Raw genomic sequence first — 22609 nt, 5'->3', positions numbered from 1 at the left:
TCTTGCTAATACAGCGTCTGTTTGCCTCACACGTACACTACTTTTTCCTTTCTAGAGTCAGCTACTTGGCTTTAAATTTTCATATATCAGGCCTCAGGATTTTCATGAATTATTCCTTTAGCTTATACAAGCCATCCAATTTGCATCCAGCTTGTAGGCAATGCAGCTTTAAGCTCAAACCGATGTTGCAAGCAAATATTACAGGAACTGTTAATTAAAATCGACAATACTAAATGTAACTAAATTCCGGATTCTTTTTCGATAGCTTTATGTTATATAATACATTACACCCAGAGGCTCAAGAACGATCATGTCAATACAAATAAGTCGATCTAAGAATAGTCACGTACCGTGAGCAAATTGCGGAGCTTTGTGCGTCCATAGTGTAGAGAACAGAATAGAAAATAAAATTTAGAAGTGCCATCGTTGAAATTTAGGAAACAAAAATAAAAATATTGGAATCATCAATTCAAGACAGAAGTAACAAAATCTATTTAAAATAATAAAATTTGTATCAATGAAATAAATATGTAATTCTAATAATGCTTACAATAATATTAGACCCACAATATTATTATTAAGATGTCACTTCTAAAACTTACTAATACTCTGCTCAAGAAAAACCTCTTTACAAATCTACTCAGGTGTGTTATAACTTTAACTGTGAGTAAAACTCTACCAAGATAATAATACGACTCTTCTTAACGCACGTATATGTATCCTATGTTTATGTTTTTAATATTTCAGAAATGTAACCACATTCTGAAATAAGTTGAATAAACTTCTAGCGTTGTCATGTATCGGTTTCCTTTATTCAATTTATTTGGGGTCGGAGCAGTGTATTTATAACACTGCAAAAGTTTATAGTCACTTTCCGGATATAAAGAAATACTTTTCCTTATGTTATTCTTTGATATAGATAGGTGGACGGACAAATGGGCAATCCGATGGTAAGTTGTCACCACCACTCATAGACATCGGTGGTATAAGAAATATTAAACATTCTCAACATCGCCAATGTGCCAGCAAGATTGGGAAGTGAATTAATTTGTACTATATGCTTCGAATAAAACTGACTCACTCAACATTAAAATTGGAACACAATAATTCCGATGTTTTTACTCTTTTTTCGAAAGAATATGAGTGAATGCTACTTAACCTTGGCTTGCATAAAGGCTTACCACCCAATTGTCTTTAAATAACTTAAGAACAAATAGAACATTAACTTGCGTCGCTAGCATGTGGCTTTATCTTAAAGTATAAAAGAGCCTATATCTTAACCGATATTACAAGAAACAATTAAAAAACTTGTTAATGGTAAATACTTCTATTGATCTTACTTACAGTTAGCAAAACAACAAATAGTATTGCGACGACAATCCAACCTACAATAAAGTATAGATATCAAACTAAGTTTTGGTTCTATGCAGCGATTGTTTATTTATTTTATTAACATAATTCGCATAACACACAGAGTGGCCCCATTCATCCATTGTTTTAGAGACTGGTGATCAAAGTTCTATGATGTATTTTTTTTAGTTTTCCATAATGCTTATAAAACAATTTTTAATAAATAAAATAAAATAATTCTCAACATTAAATATATGCCTACTTAAAAATAGATGTGTCATCTATGTAACATGTACTACTACCATACAAATTCTTAGAAATGTATTTACTTACCGCAATATCGTATACTCATAGTAAAATTATATGTAAATACGAAGTTTGTATAGATGGATTTTTCTTATTTAATCAAGCCAGAACGGCTGGACAGATTTGAATGAAATTTGACACAGATAAATACATAGATATAGAGATACATAAAGAGAGATTATAGTTTGGAATTGAACACAGTATATTTTTTATCTCTAACGTACAACCCAACATAACTAATCAAGTTAATTTATTTTATAGATCAAATATTCGTTGTAACAGAGAACAACAAATTGCATACAATTGAATCGTTTGAACGGATAAAGTAATTAGAGTATAAATAATGGAATACATAACGTTTTCACCTATACGTTATAATTTACATATCAACGATGAATATAAATTGAAAATACGCAAAAAAAAAAACATCACAAACCAGAATTAATGAATAAAAACTGGCTGAAATGGATCAAATAATTTGTATGCGAAGCATGCTCCGTTGATTAAAAATGGGTTGTGTGGCTAGCGTCCCAGTTGCTGTTCTTCATTGATTAATTTTATATATGGTATGCTTTTTTATTATTAATGTACATGTTTAAGAATTGATTGATTGATAATATTATAATGTTATAATAATAATTATACCCTATGACTCAATAACTAGCTAATCATGCATACTTCTTATTATTATATGGTGCAATTAGCTATACAATTAGTCTGGGAGTACATTACATCGCTGACAGGCTCCAAGAAAGTAAGCTGTATTTAGACTCATCAGAAGAAGGCCTCCAGAGTACATAGGAAATGTATTAACTAGTCTTAACATTAAGGGGTCAAGATTCATCGGCGATCTACAACCAAATAGACAGACTAGATCAGAAAATGATTCGTCAAATAGAGGGAGATGGCAATAATAAACACATGAGAGAGACAGAGAGATATACTAGATAGGTGCAATAACTAATTCTCTATTTCCATACTCTCATAATCTGATCCGACATGGTCAAGGAGACTAAGCGCAAGACAAACAATATTATACGCTTTTCGAGGAAACGAAATATAACACTGTCATTCCCCTAACTCAGGGCTGTGTCTAAGATTTAGAGACAAACTTATCTTTTGTTTATTTTTGGTTTGTATTAAGATTGGAATCGTGATTGTAAAATTTTTATAACTTGACCGAACTTTTTAAAAAATTGAGCAACCTTGAAGATCCTTCTGACGATGACCGTAGTTTTGCCTGGACAATTTTAGATTAAGATCAGTTGCAAATTGATTAAGTATACCTTACTATAAAAGTATAAAATATACACGAAATATAACATTAAGTGATGATCGAGAAAAAAAGGTTTTATTTTGAAGCCTTATTTATTTCATGCTTTAATTAACGAAAGTATTTCAAAATATGATCAGCTTCGCTTTCTTAATTGTGGACTGATATCACTGTGTCTGTTAATCTTTTAATTGTATACATTGTATATATCTCAATTAAAAAGTAACGCTTTTTACGCTTTATAAAGAAAAATGATAAAGAAAATTATTATAAGCCCATTTAATCTTGAATAAAATGGAAAATCTTTTAATTGTTTTATAAAATTCGTAGTAAAATCTTACTTTCCGCTAAAATTGTATGATTTTATGGAGTCGTACTTATATGGAGTGCTTTTTGCTTTACAATATCGACATTTAAAAGCTATACATCATTGACCATGCTCGATTAGGCGTTACAATCTCGATAAATCTCCCACAGATCTCATACAAATACCGTGTATGATTACGGAGAAAAGTGTCACGGCTGCATTTAGCACATTCGACGCCTCTGATTTTTTCTTATCTGAAATTTATTACATACAATAATTATTAAAAGTATATGGAAATATTATTATTCTGATGATGTCAATGACAAAATCTTGTAATGGAAAGCCAAGGAACAATAACGAATAATTACGTATTTATTTAAGCTTTAGATTTAATTCAGAACTGTAACATGATCATTGAGAAGGATTTTCAGTAACACAATGAGTGTGATTATTATTAACTAACATGACTGTACTTTTTTTTAGATGTTGAAAAAGAGTAACTACTGATTTTCTTGCCGGTTCTTCTTGGTAGAATCTACTTTCCGAACCGGTGGGAGCTTCACTTAATTGTTATATGACGATTCAAAAGTGTTTGAAAAAGCCCACTTGAATAAAGTATATTTTGATTTTTTTTATTTTGATTACAGTTTTGCGCAAATAAGAGGAAATTATATGTTTTATTGAAACATTTATTAATAAACATTACCGATAAGATACCGTAACTTACTTACTTATTACTTACTTACTTTTGTTGAAATAAGACCACTTAATGTACATTCACTGTTTAGGACTATGTATGTATATTAAGTTTATACAATACACTTAGCCTGCATTTATACAAATATATATAACATCAAATTATGTCTAAAGTAGCTGTTCAAACAGATTAGATTAGTGTTCTATCATGAAATTATGAATATAAGGTATTTATAATATCATATGAATGTTTGCACAGATATTACTATTACTACTATTATATTACTAATATATTACTATTAGGTACTTGGTGGTCGAATTTTTTGCAAGTTTGAATTGGTAAAGGTTAAGGTTAATAATCTCTTATCATATATTCTACCGGTAAGCAACAATACTTGGCATTGCTGTGTTCTAATTTGAAAGCTAGGTGAAATGGTGCAACTACAGACACAAGACATAATAACTTAGTTCTCAAGTTTGGTGATGCCTTTTTTTATACTCTCCGAGTAGGCAGAGGATTCCACTCCACCTGATGATAAGTGGAAGTAAGTCCATACGTGAAGACGACCAGTACGGTCGGTAAGAATGAGCTGAACTAGTCGCCTGCAAGTTGCCTCTTCAAGCCTTGTTTGAAGGCACCTAGGTTATAAGAGGAGGGGAACACGTGTGCTGGTAAGGAATTACATTTTTTGCTTTGATGGTGTCAATCATTCCTTGGTTTGATTTTGTTACTACTGTTGTGACAACACCGCCCCATGGCCTATTTGCCAGGCAACCTGGCAATCTTTTGATATTATACATTATTTATTTCCAACAAAAATAGAACAACTTAAAATTCAACTAAATAAATATGCTATCACCACTATACTATAACCACAGCCTTATCATATGTTGCATTTTTTTATGGTATAGACTGGCGGACGAGCATATGGGCCACCTGATGGTAAGTGGTCACCATCACCCATAGACAATGACGCTGTAAGAAATATTAACTATTCCTTACATCGCCACCAACCTTGGGAACTAAGATGTTACGTCCCTTGTGCCTGTAGTTACACTGGCTCATTCACCCTTCAAACCGGAACACAACAATACTGAGTACTGTTATTTAGCGGTAGAATAACTGATGAGTGGGTGGTACCTACCCAGACGGGCTTGCACAAAACCCTACCACCAAGAAATGTTGTAGCAATAAAATGTAGGCTGTGGTTTTAAAGCCATTGAAATGATTGTTTTACTTGTTTCGGTGCATGAGATAAACATTGTAACATTGGAACAGTGAACGTGCAATGAATGAACATACAAGTCGATTCGGTGTCGCGAATTGCATCCACGATGAGTTTCATAGGATTGATAGTTCGGTTATTCCAATACTATATCGTTTAAAGTTCTTTTAAACATAACAATACATATCTATTATCATTAATTACGAGACTGAAAAACGTAACACAAAGTAAGGAAAAAAAGGTGTGAACATATGTATAAAATTAATTTAGGTTTTTAAAGGCTACTTATTTTAAGGTGACTAAATGATTTTGATTAGATAAGTCTTGCAGAAAGTTCTACGCTATGTGAAGTAAAAAAGTAAAGTAAAGTCAGCCTGTAAATTTCCCACTACTGGGATAAGGCCTCCCCTTCCATTAAGGAGGGGGTTTGGAACATATTCCACTACGCTGTTCCAATGCGGGTTGGTGGAATGTACATGTGGCTGAATTTCTATGAAATTTGTCACATGCAGGTTTCCTCACGATGTATTCCTTCACCGCCGAGCACGAGATGAACTATAAGCACAAATTAAGCACACATATATAGTGGTGCTTGCCTGGGTTACCCGCAATCATCGGTTAAGATGTTCCCTTTCTAACCACTGGGCCATCTCAGCTCTATTATGTATAAAATATTATTATTTTTACAACGATACTTCACAATCAGCCTTAGATGTACATTCGGGGTAACAAAAGGTTCGTCACCTTAAGATCCATTTTCACGTGTTTAGTATGAGCGATAATCCGCTTTAGCGATAGAGAATGACATATTGCTTCGCAATGATTTGATGTTTAGATTCAAAAGGTACTAAGAGTTTAAGACTTGATAAAGGAATGAATTCGAAAACTGACGAAGGTTTTATTATTCTGGCTGTACAAACCCAGGCCAGGTCGCTAGTGTTTCATAATTTTCACAAAAATAGGTGCTACGATGGAGCTATTGGCGTTTTAAATTATTTATATAAACCTTATATATTTTTGTGTATTCCAGAGGTACCAAGAAAGGTTTGGTAACAAACTCGATATTTTTCCTAAATACAGCTAGTAGCGTTTCCAACAAAATCTTGACAATACAATTTTATTTCAGCTTTTCTTGAACACGTCTTCGGAGGTGAACTACAACGAACTCAATCGACTTCGATATAAAATTTCTCCGCTTTCATGGACAACGGTTTTCTCTCGATTTTTTAGGAAAATTTTTAGTTCAACATTTAAGATACCAATAAAAATACTACTGAATACTTCATACTTATATACGCTTTAATAAATTCTAATAAATTACACACTTATTTTTCAAATACTTTTTTGGTGCTATTTATATTTTTGTACGTAACGCAAGTCACGATTAGTTGCGTGGAACAATGACAAGAATGCTTACAGAATTTCCTCTTTTTCTTCCAAAGGGACATCGTCATCTTGTTTTCTGTTGCTTCTCTAATTTTTGCTTTTTTTGCGGACTGTGGAAAGAACATTATATTTCAATTTTTGAGTGAAGTATGGTTATATTGTTGGAAGAAACAAGCAACATCTGCGTCAAGTCACACAACTTCCCTTAAAAAAATTAATAATTAAAATAATTATTACTGTGTAATGTGATTATTGATGGTTTTTGTTGTTATAGACTAAATGTTTTTCTTTTGTGATAAATTGATTGTTATTTTGAATTATAGATAATTGTTTTAGAGGTTAACCTACTTCCTTCTTCTGGTTCTAAAAATATATTTAATAATTGAAAATGCGTGCGGTACTCTTCCAATAGTTCCCCATACCGATTATGAAAGTAGATGGGGCTTATGAATATTCATCTCAAGTTTCCTCTATTTCCATAGAGGAAATTTATAGAATGTTCGATATTCAATTTACTTCCAAATTAATCTTGATTTAAACTATAGGCATTGTATTAAGTAAATATTAAAAATAAAAGGCCAAATTTATTATTGGAAGGACTTTCTGCCCGTCTTAATAGGTACTAAACTTAGTATTGATATGTGTCAGTTTAAAGAGATAGTGAGTGATTGTTCAAAGTATCATGTTACTAAGCCTTTACTTGACAGTTAACATATATCATGAAGGACATGGGAATATTATAGAGTTGGGTAGAGTTAATTCGTAGAAGGGTGATTTTGATGCCTTTACTTGTTACTTAATACGAACTATTATTATTATAATAAAGGGATTAATATTATTATACGGTATATTGCGATTATATTCACTGTTTGTGGAAATGTTGAATTTTGTCTGATGACAATTTCCTCACATTTTTGAACGATAATAAAATTAATGTACAATATATGTTATATGGTAGATTCTATAAATGATATAAGCCCTTCTGTTTTTGCTTGTTTTTTTTTTTTTTAATTTAGTTTTCATGAAAATCAAACCACGCCCCGTGGTTCGGACACGTGCATCTCAGATGATTGCGAGTCTAAACCTATGTGGGCACTGCTGAATTTCCACGTGCTTCAATAGTGTTTATAATTAAAGCGGTCAACAAACAATCGTGAAGAAAATCTAATCGTGAGGAAATGTACACATGAAACTCTGCCACACGTAAGTCTAACAACCGTAATTGTTGAGTAGGCTGCCAACCTCCTCCTCAAATGAGCGAGAAGGCCTCAAAGAAGTGGGATATTTATAGGCTGTTCCTTAATATAAAGAACGATCAATGAGGAATATTTGTATATGTACTCTAAGAGATTTTTCTAAGAAATGAGACAAAGCCAGCATTTCCTACTCTCGAATTACTTGTCAAGACTTGATAAGTGTTGGGTAGATGAAAGAAGCTACGTCAAAGGGATGACGATCTTCAGCCACACTTTTTTACGGGCTATTGCGATCGAAGGTCGTTTGATAGTTGAATTTATAATATTAATTGTTCTAGTAAATATAACGGCTGTATTGGTTAAATGTTACGTTAGTTTTAGTAAGTATAAAATTAGTGATAGTGTTAATTTCCACAAGGGACATAACATCTTAGTTCCCAAGGTTGGTGGTACATTCACGATGTAAGGAACAGTTAATATTTCTTACAGCGTCATTGTTTTTGGGTGATGGTGCCCACTTACCATACCACTTACCATCAGGTGGCCCATATGCTCGTCCGCCAACCTATACTATAAAGAAATCTAATTGCGATATTATTTTAGTCGTTAATGATTAAATTGTGTGAATATAACAATGTTTTTATTATAAGGAATACAGTTCTTGAGTCTTTTGGGTTACCTATAAGCATGGCTAATATTGACTAAACTTTACGGAATATATCGGAACAATATACTAGAAAGCAAAGTTATGTCTATCCATCCGTCTTTTAAGGTACACTCAAAACAAAATTTTTCTTATCAATAAAAAGTAAATTAGAAAAATAAATAAAACTATATCCAAGTTAATAATAATGCAAAGCTATTTTCGAATACATTTTCTTCAAAAAATATTTTTTCAGATTAATGTAATTAGTAATCTTGGGTCTTTAATATATATTAAAATTGTCATCTACACCTTATCATTCCAATGAATACTTTAATAAAATATTACACTCTGAAGCGATTATAAACCTCGGTATTTACAATTATATAAGTTTAAATATTATAGAATATCACTATAGCTGATCTTATTATTTATATTTGTTCTTTATTTCCTACCAATATAGAAATAATCTTTATTAAATAAACACACCGATATCTTTATTTTTAAAAAAACTTTTCAATAAATGTTGAAATCAGCTGTCTTCTGCTGTAATATGCATGTATTATTTCCATAAACGTTGAACATTCTGTTTATTGATGAAATCCAAATACGTTGTGTAGCATTAAAAGATCTAGCGTACAGATGAACCCGTGCGAAATCTGGCCGGATCGCAAGAAGACAATAGATATACATAAGTATATAACATAAATTTCAAGAACGCCTGCCTTAAATGTCCAAAGTAGTTGAAGAATATTTAGTTTATTTATGAAAGGTTGCCCGAAATGCTCTTCTAAATACGGGAATACCAAAATAGTTTCTCTTATTAACGTAAAAGATTGTATAGATATTTAAATGGAACCTTCGTTACGGTTTATTAAGGTTGGGACACATTTGCGTACTTCATAAATATTTAAGTGCTTCGTCTTGTGGTTATTTACTTTTAAGTACTTACGTACCAGACTTGCACCTGTCTACAGTTTTAGTGACAAGCGTTTCTTTAAAAGTTGTCACAATGAAAATTAAGGTAAATGAGGATATATGAAGTTGTTATCGGATTATTTAAAATATGTTTTGCATACTTTTAGAGAAGAATAGGAAGACGTTTATTGCATATTTGCCAATGTTTTTTTGTGCTTTTATCAAAATCATCAAAGTAATATCAACGTACATAATAGCTACCGTAGTAATAATATAAATATATACCCAGTTACAATTTTAAATTTTATGTAAATCCCACATTAGGTACAATTATTTTTTATTAATTATTACAAACACACTTATATTAAACATATTTACACAAAACATATTTTACTTATAATATTAAAAAAGTTTAGGTATTTTTTAATAAAACTTTAAGTAAAAGATATGAATGGTTTATAGTTTTGAAATAATACTAGTGAACTAACACAGTGTTTGGAGTTACTTCATATATATTTACATACCAGCCAAAAAAATCACGCACACATCGAAAACGCCTAAGAAAATTATAATTAAATAAAAACTTGAGACAACTTATTTATAACTTTATAATCTAAGTAAATATTCAATACGTACAAGTCACGAACAGGCTTCATAAATAATAAGTAACAACTTTCAATACGCATGTTATCTTGTTGACTCTGACATTTTTCATTTAATACGCGCCGTGACTGTGAATCACCCCTTGAGTCAGTCACATGAAAACACACGAACTTTTATAACATCGGAAATAGATGAACAAATCGGATACCTTATTATGATACCGTATAATATAAATACGTACAACAACATTAACAACAGCCTGTAAATTTTCCACTGCTAGGTTAAGGCCTCCTCTTCCTTTGAGCAGAAGGTTTTTTTGAATATATTCCATCACACTGTTGGTGTACACATGTGGCAGAATTTCTATGAAATCAGACACATGCAGGTATCCTCACGACGATTTCCTTCACCGCCGAGCACGAAATTAATTATTTACACAAATTAAGCACATGAATATTCAGTGCTTGCCTGAGTTGCAACCCGCAATCATCTAATCGATGATTGCGCGATGCACTCGTTTCTATATGTCAATATCGTAAGCCCATTTGTACTAGTGACTTTTGGACGATAGGTGGAAGTAAAGATCCTTTATGGTCTTATTTTAAATTGTTCCAGCCAGATGTGTATAAAATTGAATATTTAATTGCAATTTAATAAATTGTTACGATTTAACAAAGAATTGATTTTATATCGGAAACTGGCCAGGTGGAGAGCGGCGCTAGGGCTGTATATATTTAAAAAAAAAAGTGCGAACAGACCCCTTGTCAGTTTACAGTGAAATTAAATCAAAACAACAACGATAGCCTGTAAATTCCCACTGCTGGGCTAAAGGCCTCCCCTCCCTTTGAGAAGAAGGTTTGGAACATATTCCACCACGCTGTTCCAATGCGGATTGGTGGAATACACATGTGGCAGAATTTCTGTGAAATTCTTCACATGCAGGTTTCCTCACGATGTTTTTCTTCACCGCTGAACACGAGATGAATTATAAAAACAAATTAAGCACATAAATCAGCGTTGCTTGCCTGGGTTCGAACCCACAATCATCGGTTAAGATGCACCGGTTCTAACCACTGGACTTTTGAGAGTCGATATTGCACTCTCAAAACAAAACCTGTAAAACAGAATGAAATTTGAATAACTAAACCTATAAATTTAATATAAACTAAACCCTATCTAATCAAAAAAGTACATTGTATATTGATGTATATGTTTCTTATCATGCTATGTTTATCCTACCTAACCTGTACACACAAACTTTTGTTTTATTATTTTAAATGTTACTAATATGCTGATATTAACTGGCTTTTCGTTAATGTAAATTGACCACAATCGGCTTTATAGAATGAAAATCCCGAAACCATGTACACAATCCCGGACAAGCCCATTTTAAAGATAAATATGAAATTTAAGATAGTTCTATATGAAAATAATTTATTGCTATTTTAATACTATCTATACTAGTACTATAAAGAGGTAAAATTCCTTTATTTGCATGTACGGGCAAAAATCTAATACTACATGAATATAGAGGTATTTATAGGCTATTAATAATATTTTTATAAAATCATTTTCTTTATTATTAAATTACAACTTGATACTTTTTTTTTATGGCATAGGTGGCAAACGAGCAGGAGGCTCACCTGATGGAAAGTGACTACCACCGCCCATGGACATCTGCAATACCAGGGGTCTTGCAGGTGCGTTGCCGACCTTTCAAAAAGGAGTACGCTCTTTTCTTGAAGGTTCCCATGTCGTATCGGTTCGGAAAAACCGCCGGCGAAAGCTGGTTCCACAAAGTGGTTGTGCGAGGCAGAAAATGTCTGAGAAATCGCGCTGTTGTGGATTTTCGGACATCAAGGTGGTGCGGGTGAAACTTAGAATTTTGGCGAGATGTCCGAAGGTGAAATTCAGCAGCCGGGATTAATCCGAACAATTCCTCGGAGCATTCCCCGTGAAAAATTCGGTAGAAGATGCAGAGTGATCCGACATCTCTACGCAAAGCCAAAGGATCAAGGAGATCGGAAAGGGCTTGATCGTCGATAACTCGAGCCACTCTACGTTGGATGCGGTCAAATGGAAGGAGCTGGTACTGGGGAGCACCCGCCCAGAGGTGAGAGCAGTACTCCATGTGAGGCCGAATTTGCGGTTTGTAAAGTTTTAGGCGATGGACCGACGTGAAATACTGTCTCGCCTTGCTGAGCACGCCCAGCCTTTTTGAAGCCAATTTGGCTTTGCCTTCCAATTGACCGCGGAACTGAACGAGGCTCGAAATATCAACGCCAAGTATTCCGATACTACCTGTAGCGGCTATCGGAATGTTCTCAAATCGTGGAAATACGACAAATGGTGCTTTTTTGGCGGTTAACGCGCAAACTTGCGTCTTTTTGGGGTTGAAATGGACTAGATTTAGCCGGCCCCAATTCGAGACTTCGTTTAATGAAGACTCGATTTCAGACACAAGTTTGTTCCGGTTCTCTTCGACGTTTTCCCGAGAAATATTAGCTCGGCCGGTGTATAAGGTGTCAACGGTACTGTCATCTGCATAGCAATGAATGTTCCCGATTTGCAACAAATCATTGATATGCAGAAGAAACAGAGTAGGTGATAGAACGCAGCCTTGTGGAACACCAGCATTGACGAATTTTAAGTCAGAGCATGCACCGTCGACAACGACCTTGATGCTCCGGTCTGCCAAAAAGCTGGTAATCCAATTGCATAATTTCCCGGGAAGCCCATAGGAAGGAAGCTTCGAGAGAAGCGCTTTGTGCCATACACAATCGAAGGCCTTCGCTATGTCCAAGCTGGCTGCTAATGCCTCCCCCTTGCTCTCAACTGCTTCAGCCCACCTGTGAGTAAGGTAAACTAGAAGATCACCGGCTGAGCGACCCCGACGGAAACCGTACTGGCGGTCACTAATCAGTTGATTCTCCTCTAGGTACCGCAGGAGCTGGCAGTTAATAAGGGACTCCATTATCTTGAAGAACAAGGAGGTGATGGCTATAGGCCTATAATTGGACGGGTCTGAGCGGTTGCCTTTTTTAGGGATCGGATGCACCAAAGCTGTCTTCCAGGAATTCGGGACGACGCCTAATGTGTAGGATTGCCGGAAAAGACGCGTTAAGACCGGTGCCAACTCGGGAGCACATGTCCGTAGCACGATTGGAGGGATACCATCGGGTCCGCTCGACTTATGAATGTCCAAGGAAAGAAGTGCTTTACGAACTGCACTTTGCCGGAATTTAACCTCCGGCATCGTGGTATCGCATCGCGGAATTGTTGGTGGAGATTTTCCTTGGTCATCCAGAGTCGAGTTCGACGCGAAGAGAGAGCCTAAAAGATCAGCTTTCTCTTTCGCGGTATGGGCCAATGACTCACCGTCCTTGTGCAGAGATGGAAAAGAGGGCTGACAGAAATTCCCTAAGACAGCCTTAGCGAGAGACCAGAACGCTCGTGTTCCTGAAGGGTGAAGCACCAGTCTCTCGCCAATTCTGCCAATGTACTCCGTCTTCGCCCTAGCAATCACGTTTTTGAGGGACCTAGAGGCAGAGTTGTATTCCTTTTTAAATGCGCTGGTATTTACATCACGAGACGCAGATGCATTAGCCCAGGTTTGATAGCGTTCCCACTTTCGGCGTGATGCCGTTTTGCAGAAGCGTCCAAACCAAGGCTGGGACTTGCCACCGTTGGGTACTGCAGAGTAAGGAATGAATAGTTCCATACCCTGAAGCACCACATCGGCAACAGAGTCAGCAGCAGCGTTCGGATCATCCGGCGAGAAACAAATCTGCCCCCATGGGTACGATGCAAAAAAAGACCGCATCCCATCCCAATCTGCTGACTTGTAGTGCCATACTCGGCGGCACCCAACAAAGCGAGGCCGTGAGTACCGTACAACCGGTACTGTACTCCGGACGAGACAGTGGTCAGACGAGCCCAGAGGGGGATCGATGATAACCTGATAGCCATCCGGATGCGAAGTCAGCAGAAGGTCCAACAGGGAAGGTGTATGATCCTCCACATCCGGTATTCGCGTTGGCGAGTTGACCAGTTGTGTCAGATCATATGCTAGAGCGAAGTCCAGAACAGATCTACCCGCATGATCGGTGGTGCGTGAGCCGAGCCATTCTGCGTGGTGAGCATTAAAGTCACCCAGAATAATGATCTCTGCGGATGGAATCTGATGCAGCACGGAATCTGTAGCCATTTGGACGTGCTCAACCAGTCGGTCGGTTTCGGTAAAAAATAAAATAAAGATTCTGAATTAATGATTAATTACAAAAACGGTTTCGGTATTAAGACACGCGGTAGCGTGTCAGCCAAGTTCAGGTAGCAGAACTGGCGAGTAGCACCGTGTGTAATTTTACACGAACCATTTGGAGCCACTTTTGACCCCTACATAACTCAAAAACTGACATAAACGTGTCAAATTTGGCAAATATATTAAGACCTGCGAGATATATATGTGCACAAAATTCATTTAGTGTTAAATGAATTTCAGGAAGAATAATGGAACTTGGCACCCATTTAGATCTCACTTCTTTTGTCGTTGAAGTCAACAACCAAGGTCTATTTATAATACTGAACTTGGCTCTCATTTAACATTTATATTTTTTATGGGATACTCGTTTACTCATCCTGTGAGTAGACCAGTTAGTAATACAGCAAGTTTCAAGTACACCTATATAGACTTTGTCTGAACCCAAATCAAAGAAGATGGGTTTGCTCGCCACAATATTTCGCCACAGTATTAATATAGGAAGTCAGTAAGAAATAAGTCGTTACATAGAATATAAAGTAAAGGACAAGTTTTCTTTTCACCTGAATCTTATCTGTATCGTATTTAAACTAACTTAGTTTACAAATTGAATTGAATAGGTTTCGAGATTTAAGGCATAAGGAAAACCCCCTTCAAATTGTATTAGAGGAAATGGCTAAATTCGGTAAAATAGGGAAGACGTACAATATTACAAGTTAACAGTACAAACATACATTTAGTAATGGCTAAATTATTGACATATTGGAGTGGTGATGTTTTAACATATTAATTAGAATTAAAATTAACTGACATTTATGTACATATATATTATCACAAAATAATCTACCTCGACATACAATGAACAATATATTTATTTTGATAAAAAAATAGGTTCTTTCTTTAAAAAAAAATATACTCACTTGGTGGTAGGGCTTTGTGCAAGCCCACCTGGGTAGGTAACACCCACTCACAAGTTATTCTACCGCCAAATAATAGTACTCAGTATTGTTGTGTTCCGGTTTGAAGGGTGAGTGAGCCAGTATAACTACAGGCACAAGGGACATAACATAATAGATCCCAAGGTTGGTGGCATATTGACGATGTAAGGTTTAGTTAATATTTCTTACAGCGTCATTGTCTATGGGTGATGGTGACCACTTACCATCAAAATATATTATTATTACCAAATAATTCAACCATGTTTATTAAAAATTCTTTTTAAATTAAAATGAATAAAGGAATAAAACTATTTTATTTATATAATGTCCTAACAGTTCTAAACGAATCTTAGCAAATATGACGTTCTTAACAGTGATTAACACGAGAGAAGATTATACACGTATAGAATGATTCTCAAGTTTTCTACTTTAATATCAAAACCTGTAAAATAAAGTCTGAATTTGCGTGACAAGCATATTCTAATAACATCGATAACTTTCTAATTCCACACTGATGGAGAAATTTCACAAAAACCTTACAAATTACAATATCCAATATCCAAACAAAAGGATTTCTGATAAGCAGTCGAAAAAATGAACCACTAGTAATACGAATCACTAATACAAATATAAAGAAAACTTTAATATAATAATGATGTTATTGTAATAACTGCTATGGAAACATGAAGTCAGCATTTGTTATTTATAAAATTAAATTCACATCATTATATTAAGAAAACGCAATCACGGCTAAAGTTTCTTGTAAGTTTCTAAAGAGTTCTAGCGTTTTAACTTCGATAATTGCTCTCTTCAACAGACCTACAACTTAACTATGAAAAATAATTCATACCAATAACTCGTAGCGTGATTAAAAATAATTATTCGTAATGATTTGCATCAAATTTGATTAATGAGAACCAGCACATAGACACATTGAAACCGAATGATTCAAGAATCCGCATTTAAATAAATAAACACCAAACTTCCTCAAAGAAGATAAAATACTTTACGAGCAATGGTATTTTTTAAGGCTGTTGATTTGATAACGTGTTAACAACCGTTAAATCTGTGGGTTATATTTAACACTTTATATGCGGTGCGAGCGTTTACTACGCCTCGTATTTGTCTCCGTTGCGGTACGACGAAGAAAAACAAAGTGTAGCGCCTATTTGATATATAATAGGAAATTGACAAATACGATGTCTATTAATAAGAGATTACTATGGTGTATAGTACGACACAACTTAGATGTCGCATCGGCAAAGTTCGTAAAACCGATCACATCCGAATTGAGTACGCAATCCCAAATTATCAATATTTATTTCTCACGCGAATATGATCTTTGCACAAACGTAATAACTTGTAATATCATATGACCTAACATTTTCGTCAATTTGACGCGTCGATTTACATGCACTTGCTTTCTCAGACGCGTGAATATATAGCGACGAATAGCGTCGAATGGCGCGATAGTGAGCTATTTCTATTGGTTGTGTAAATCGGCAGTAATCGGTTTTATTTTCATTCCATTGCATTTTCCGATGCTACATCTAATTTGTGTCGTACTATACCTACTTTAATACGGGGTATCTTTGACAACGTATCGCACTGAAGAAACAAAATTCAATTTCATCACATCATCACATTACATCGAGTTTTAGTTTTTTAAATAATACGGGGTCTAATAAGCCCCGTACCAATCTTATGATAATTTTTATACGAGGTCTTAAACGCTCCTTACCACAAGAATAGAAAATATTAAAATATGATACCGCAGCCAACGTGTTAAGACGCTTTCTTTTTTATTTTATTTATATAAGTTATGTTCAGGCAGATTTAGGTTCTCTTCATGATTTATGATGACGATTGACAATGCCACGTGGCTGACAACAAACCTCTCACCGTGGTTGATGGAGTACACCAACGCGTATTCTCTGAAAAATTACCCCCTTCTGCATTAAGAACCAATTTCTAAGCCACTGTCAGTTTATCATTGTTACAGTAGTGTCCATCTTTGATCTCTAACTTCAATTACCTGTCACACTTTCCGAGGATTCCAATCAAGAACATCTCCCTGGGGGTACCGAAAGTCGTATCAGATTAACGAATTTATAAAACACGTGAATAGATATCGTGGCAATAATGTCTAATCTAAGCGTTTACGTTTTATTATCAAATGAATACGCACGCAAATTAGTGCGTAGGTACATAATCATCTTTATTAACGAAAATTTGTGATATCAAAATAAGATAAACAAATGCCTCTGGCAGTTCCAGAAATACATTACAATTTTATTTATATTTTACATTCTATTTACTTTTCATGATCAAATATTGGTTGAAAGTATTTCTCTATATTGTACAAAATACATTTTGAAAGTATGAATATAAAAATCAAAGTGTTGTCACGGTGTTTGCATGCACATTGAACGATGACATCGTAAACAAATACGTAAATAAATTTCGATATTCATATTAACCTATTTTTAAACTCAACTAGTTCCACCGAAACGATTGAAATTGTACACACGCTTTGTGACTTGTGACGCTAAAATAATAAATGAAAGTTTGTTATTTTAAGATTTTTCCTTTATTGTAATATGTATATATGTTTTAAATATAAATCTAAGGCAACGGACCTGCAAGCCCCCTGGTGTTGCAGATGACGATGGGCGGTGGTAGACACTTTCTTGTAGGTCAGCCTCCAGCTCGTTTTCAACCTATTATAAAAAAAATACAGGCCGAGATTTCCCAGTTACATATAGTTAATCGTAAACAAAAGTTACGAAATAGCGCCGAATGTTTACGTAATCAGTGTTTCTAATTCATCTTGTATTCAGAGGTGAATGAAAATTGTAATGAAACCAACACTAACGCTGCGTCGTAGAATAAGCCCCACAGATTCCTCATACAATCCATCATTCGTTTAACATAAACGGATGACGCTGTTGATAAGTGCTCGGTGCTTAAATTCAATGCTGTCAAAATTATATATGACTACTGGCTCACTCTGACAGAGTAACCTCAATATGTGGATTACGCGTCATGAGCACGTGTGAAATTATGCATCCGTGAATAGGAATAGTTTACGCGCCTGTTCAAGTAATCAATGCGGGTTATACTAGGACACAACTTAGATATAGCATCGGCAAAATTCGTAAAACCGATCACACCCGAATTAAGTATTTACCCAAATTATCACTATAACGTAATAAATTGTAATATGAGATGACCTAATATATTCGTCAATTTGACACGTCGATTTACATGCACTTGCTTTGTCGGGTTGAACTGACGCGAGAATCTATACCGACGAAAAGCATCAAATGGAATAATAGGGAGCTATTGGTTGTATAAATCGGCACTAATCCGTTTTATTGAATTTGCCGATGCTAAATTTAGTTATGTCGAATTATACTATAATAATAATAACGTATCGATTTCACGTTTCATATCATAGTCCCAACTTTGTGGGATCAACGTTGCAAATGTATCCACACTCCCAAAAAGAATGCGCCATCCTTGTACTTTTATTTAGTTGATAGAATACAAATAGACCAAAGTGCACTACTCCAAGGCTACAGCAAAAGTTTGGATTACAGTGTACATTCTTTCGCGTGAACTATACTGTATAGTCAATGATTGTGAGTGCCGGGGGACGTGTTTGCAAAGTAATTTCGTGACCAAATAGCGGCGTAATTCCACCATGATTTACGAAAGGATTTAGATAACCTAGTTTTGTTAGGAAGGAAAGATTTCTTTCATTGATTAAATGACAAGTCGTCAAAAGAATACTTAAAAAGCACTATAATCGAATGTCGTAAAACGTAGCAAGTTAGAGAATATAAATTATAGCTAAACTTATCTAATAACTATAAATGTTTAGAATCGTTTTTTACCTGTGTATCAATTTAATTAAGTATGTATAATTAGATCTAGGAATCTTAAATTGATTATTTGTTAAAAAAAACTGTAATGTAATCTTAACTTCTAAGATTATTAAATACATAAAATTACAAATTGGTCACTCTATAGTTATCTGTTTCACCATTGCCCGTACTAAATCTATTATATTAATGCCCTTTGCATATGTAATTACTAATAATAGCTATTTTTTTTTTCAATATTGTATCTGAAGTAACGCATTGCTACTTAGTTATAATTAATCACGCTCCTGCTTATCTTATAATAAAATATTATATCCTATTACAAATAACAGTAATAATATACAATTTAAAATTAATTAAGTCATTGATGAAAACTAAAAATAGAAGAATACTTAAAATGTATCCCTGTGAAACGCCCAATTATTGCAAAGAACTAGATTAACTTATCCGATTAATTTAAAAGATAGAAAGAACTATCCAGTAAATGCTCTATATAAATAAATAAATTTCTAATACTAACAAAAATTTCTGTTCCAAATTTCAACAATTGGATTTATTATTTATTCCAGCCAATCATTAAGAATTAAAGACACACCTCATAGGTCATTTAAATAAGATTCTTAAATATGTCGTCTTTGAAATAAGATTCTTAAATACTTTTGCTCAAATCACTTTCATTTTAAATGAGAGTTCACTGCACTATTTGGAAACATTATCTGTTAAAAACTTGACCACAGTCCACAATTAATGATGATAAATATAGAGTACTTGAAAATTACCACAAGGAATATTACTCGAATTTCAATTATTTAAATCATTTTACAAATTAAAGTTGAGGTTTTGATATGTATATTTACTTATATTTCCAATGCGTTTATTCTGTTTATTTGTCGAAAGCACCTTTTATAATTTGTTTACGGTTGATGAATTATGATGTTTATGATAATTATCAATAATATTTACAATATTTAAATCCAAAAACACACTGAGACTGTAATATTCATCTTTACAAAACCATACTTATTGTTAGTTTAATGAACGTTCCCACATTTTCTGATTCTATTCCGTTCTCATATATTATATTTTCCACTGCGGTCACAATTTATCAACATATTTACTGTCACTAGTATGTTAATTAAAACCATAATAATATAAATATCTTCCTTGTTCACATTATTCACTTTTAAATTATACTTTTCCTCTGTTTTAGTTCTTTTTCTATATTTTTATTTTACATATTGATAGCACCGAATTGATATAAACAACAAACGTCTTACAATTGTCTGAACCTTTCCTAATCTTTGAAAAAAGATTTGGAGCTCAAAAAACCACGCTTGTATAATATTGTGGTTAAGCTAGTACCATACAAGTTGAGCAATGTCAGAATTTCAACTAATATATGTATCTCAAAAAGTTTTCCCTACAGCTCCGACGAAATTAATTCTAGGTCTGTTAGTCTGGTAGTTGCCTGAGGATGAACATTTGAACAGTCTATGGTTAGTTGAAATTTCATCTAACCACTGTGTCCTCTCGTTACTACAAATGATGTCGTTTTTTATTATTGACATTCTCATAAAACTGTGTTTTCACAGAATCGTGGGATTGTTTCGACGTAATAAAAGCGAACAAGTTATTTTCTAGACTTATGAGTTATGACGTTCTCATTCTGACTTTGCAAGACTAAATGTTATGTTTAGTCTTGCAAATTATTGTTTTATATTAATCATAAGATATAAATAAATATCGTAGCACTGTCAGCATCGAGAAACATTTACAGGGCCGGACTGTAAAATTAACATTTTGTTTTTTTTTTTTATTTACATAATTTCAAGAAAATAAATATAAGTTTTACGTTCTTTTATTCCGGTGGCAGTAATGCTTTGTGAAAGTCTAAGTAAAGTATCTAAAGAGTGGGTGGTACTACCCACTTCCTAGATTTTATTGGCAAAGATCAATACATAATATTGTTATGTTTTGGTTTCAAGGGTGAGAGTGTAAATGAATGTTATAAATATTACCAATTTTTACGAATCGTGGTGACTTTACCTACAGGTCGTCCATTTGCTGATTCATCTTCTTAATTTAAATACATGGACTGGACATTTGCAGGCTGTTGCTTTTTATTTTTTTACTGTTAACTAGCTGATTGGCCCGGCTTCAATTGGTACAGTAATTAAAAAGCTACTAACCCACTACTAAGTTAAGGCCTCCTGCCGTAGCTCAGTAGTGGGAAATGGACAGGCTGTTATCTAAATTGACAGTTTCGACTATTCTCTATCATAGTATTAATTTATACATTACTCTTCAATCACACGTTTTTTTATAAAATCCGCTTTACGTTTACTAACAGCGGAAAGCGATTTTGTTTCATACTATATTAAGATATCCTAGCCATCATTCTATATTGGTTATGGCTATTATTAATTATTATTACATACAATGTAAACACGTGTGTAGTTAATGTCCATGAACGTTCTACATCCTCCTATAACTTCATTACAATCCGTCTTACTAACATCACACTAATGCCTCGTTACTATGTTTAGATATAGAATAATACTATTAAGTTACCTTTAGGTTGTACTTACGAATTAAAAGGAGAATATAAGAAAATACCTTCCAATATTATCATACAGTTTATTGAATTTGTTTTAAACTTTATAATTATTTCAAACGTTATCTTAACACTGATACTTGTTAACACGGAACAAAGGTATGTAATGTTAAACATCAAACAACCTTTATATATTTCTGATCATCATGAATGTCCATTTATGTTCGTATATTTATGATAAAATTGCTTACATTTAAAGTAATTAAAATTTAAGTATCAAACATTGGCAGTTAATTGTATTGTCAGTTTTGCTCATTCAATAGTATAAATTCCAGTAGTATATAATGAACATATAGTAGAACTTGGTAGACGTTACTACCTCCACTTCATAACAGTCGTATTGATCAATTGAGCGATATTGGAGTTGATGTGCGGACATGTTGCGATTACCTTCTACTAAGTGAATTGTATAAACACTTGCCTATAGTTATCAGTCAAACAGATATGAAATATGTTTTGTAATGGCATATACGTATAGAAATTTCGTTTATAATAGTAACAGCCTTTGAATTTCCAACTGCCATGCTGCTTTACATGTAGCATAATTATGCTGATATTAGACACATGCAGGTTTCCTGACGATTTTTCCTTACTGCCGAGCTCGAGGTGAATGATAAACACAAATTAAGTACATAAAAATACAGTGGTGCTTGCCTGGATTTGAACTAGCAATCACCGTTTAAGGCGTACTCGCTCTACTTACTGGGCAATCCCGGCTCCTCTACTGAGCCATCTCCGCTCCTACTGGGTCATCTTAGCTGAAATGATATGACGACGAAATAGACAAATATTACTTAACTACAAAGATAAAGCAAATTTATATGTGTCTTGTTGCTAAGATAAAATAGCATCCCTCGTTACTTAGAAAAGAATTATATTATAAAAGTTTATAAAATTCTAGTGAAAATATAATTCGAAAAATACTTTATTCAAGTAACGTTTTATAAGAACTCGAGAACGGACACTTTACAAATCCGTAGTGACAGTTCGTAGTGCAACTACCGGTTC

Source organism: Vanessa cardui, chromosome 14, assembly GCF_905220365.1.
Source record: "Vanessa cardui chromosome 14, ilVanCard2.1, whole genome shotgun sequence".
NCBI lineage: Eukaryota > Metazoa > Arthropoda > Insecta > Lepidoptera > Nymphalidae > Vanessa > Vanessa cardui.
This window is presented reverse-complemented; position numbering follows the sequence as displayed.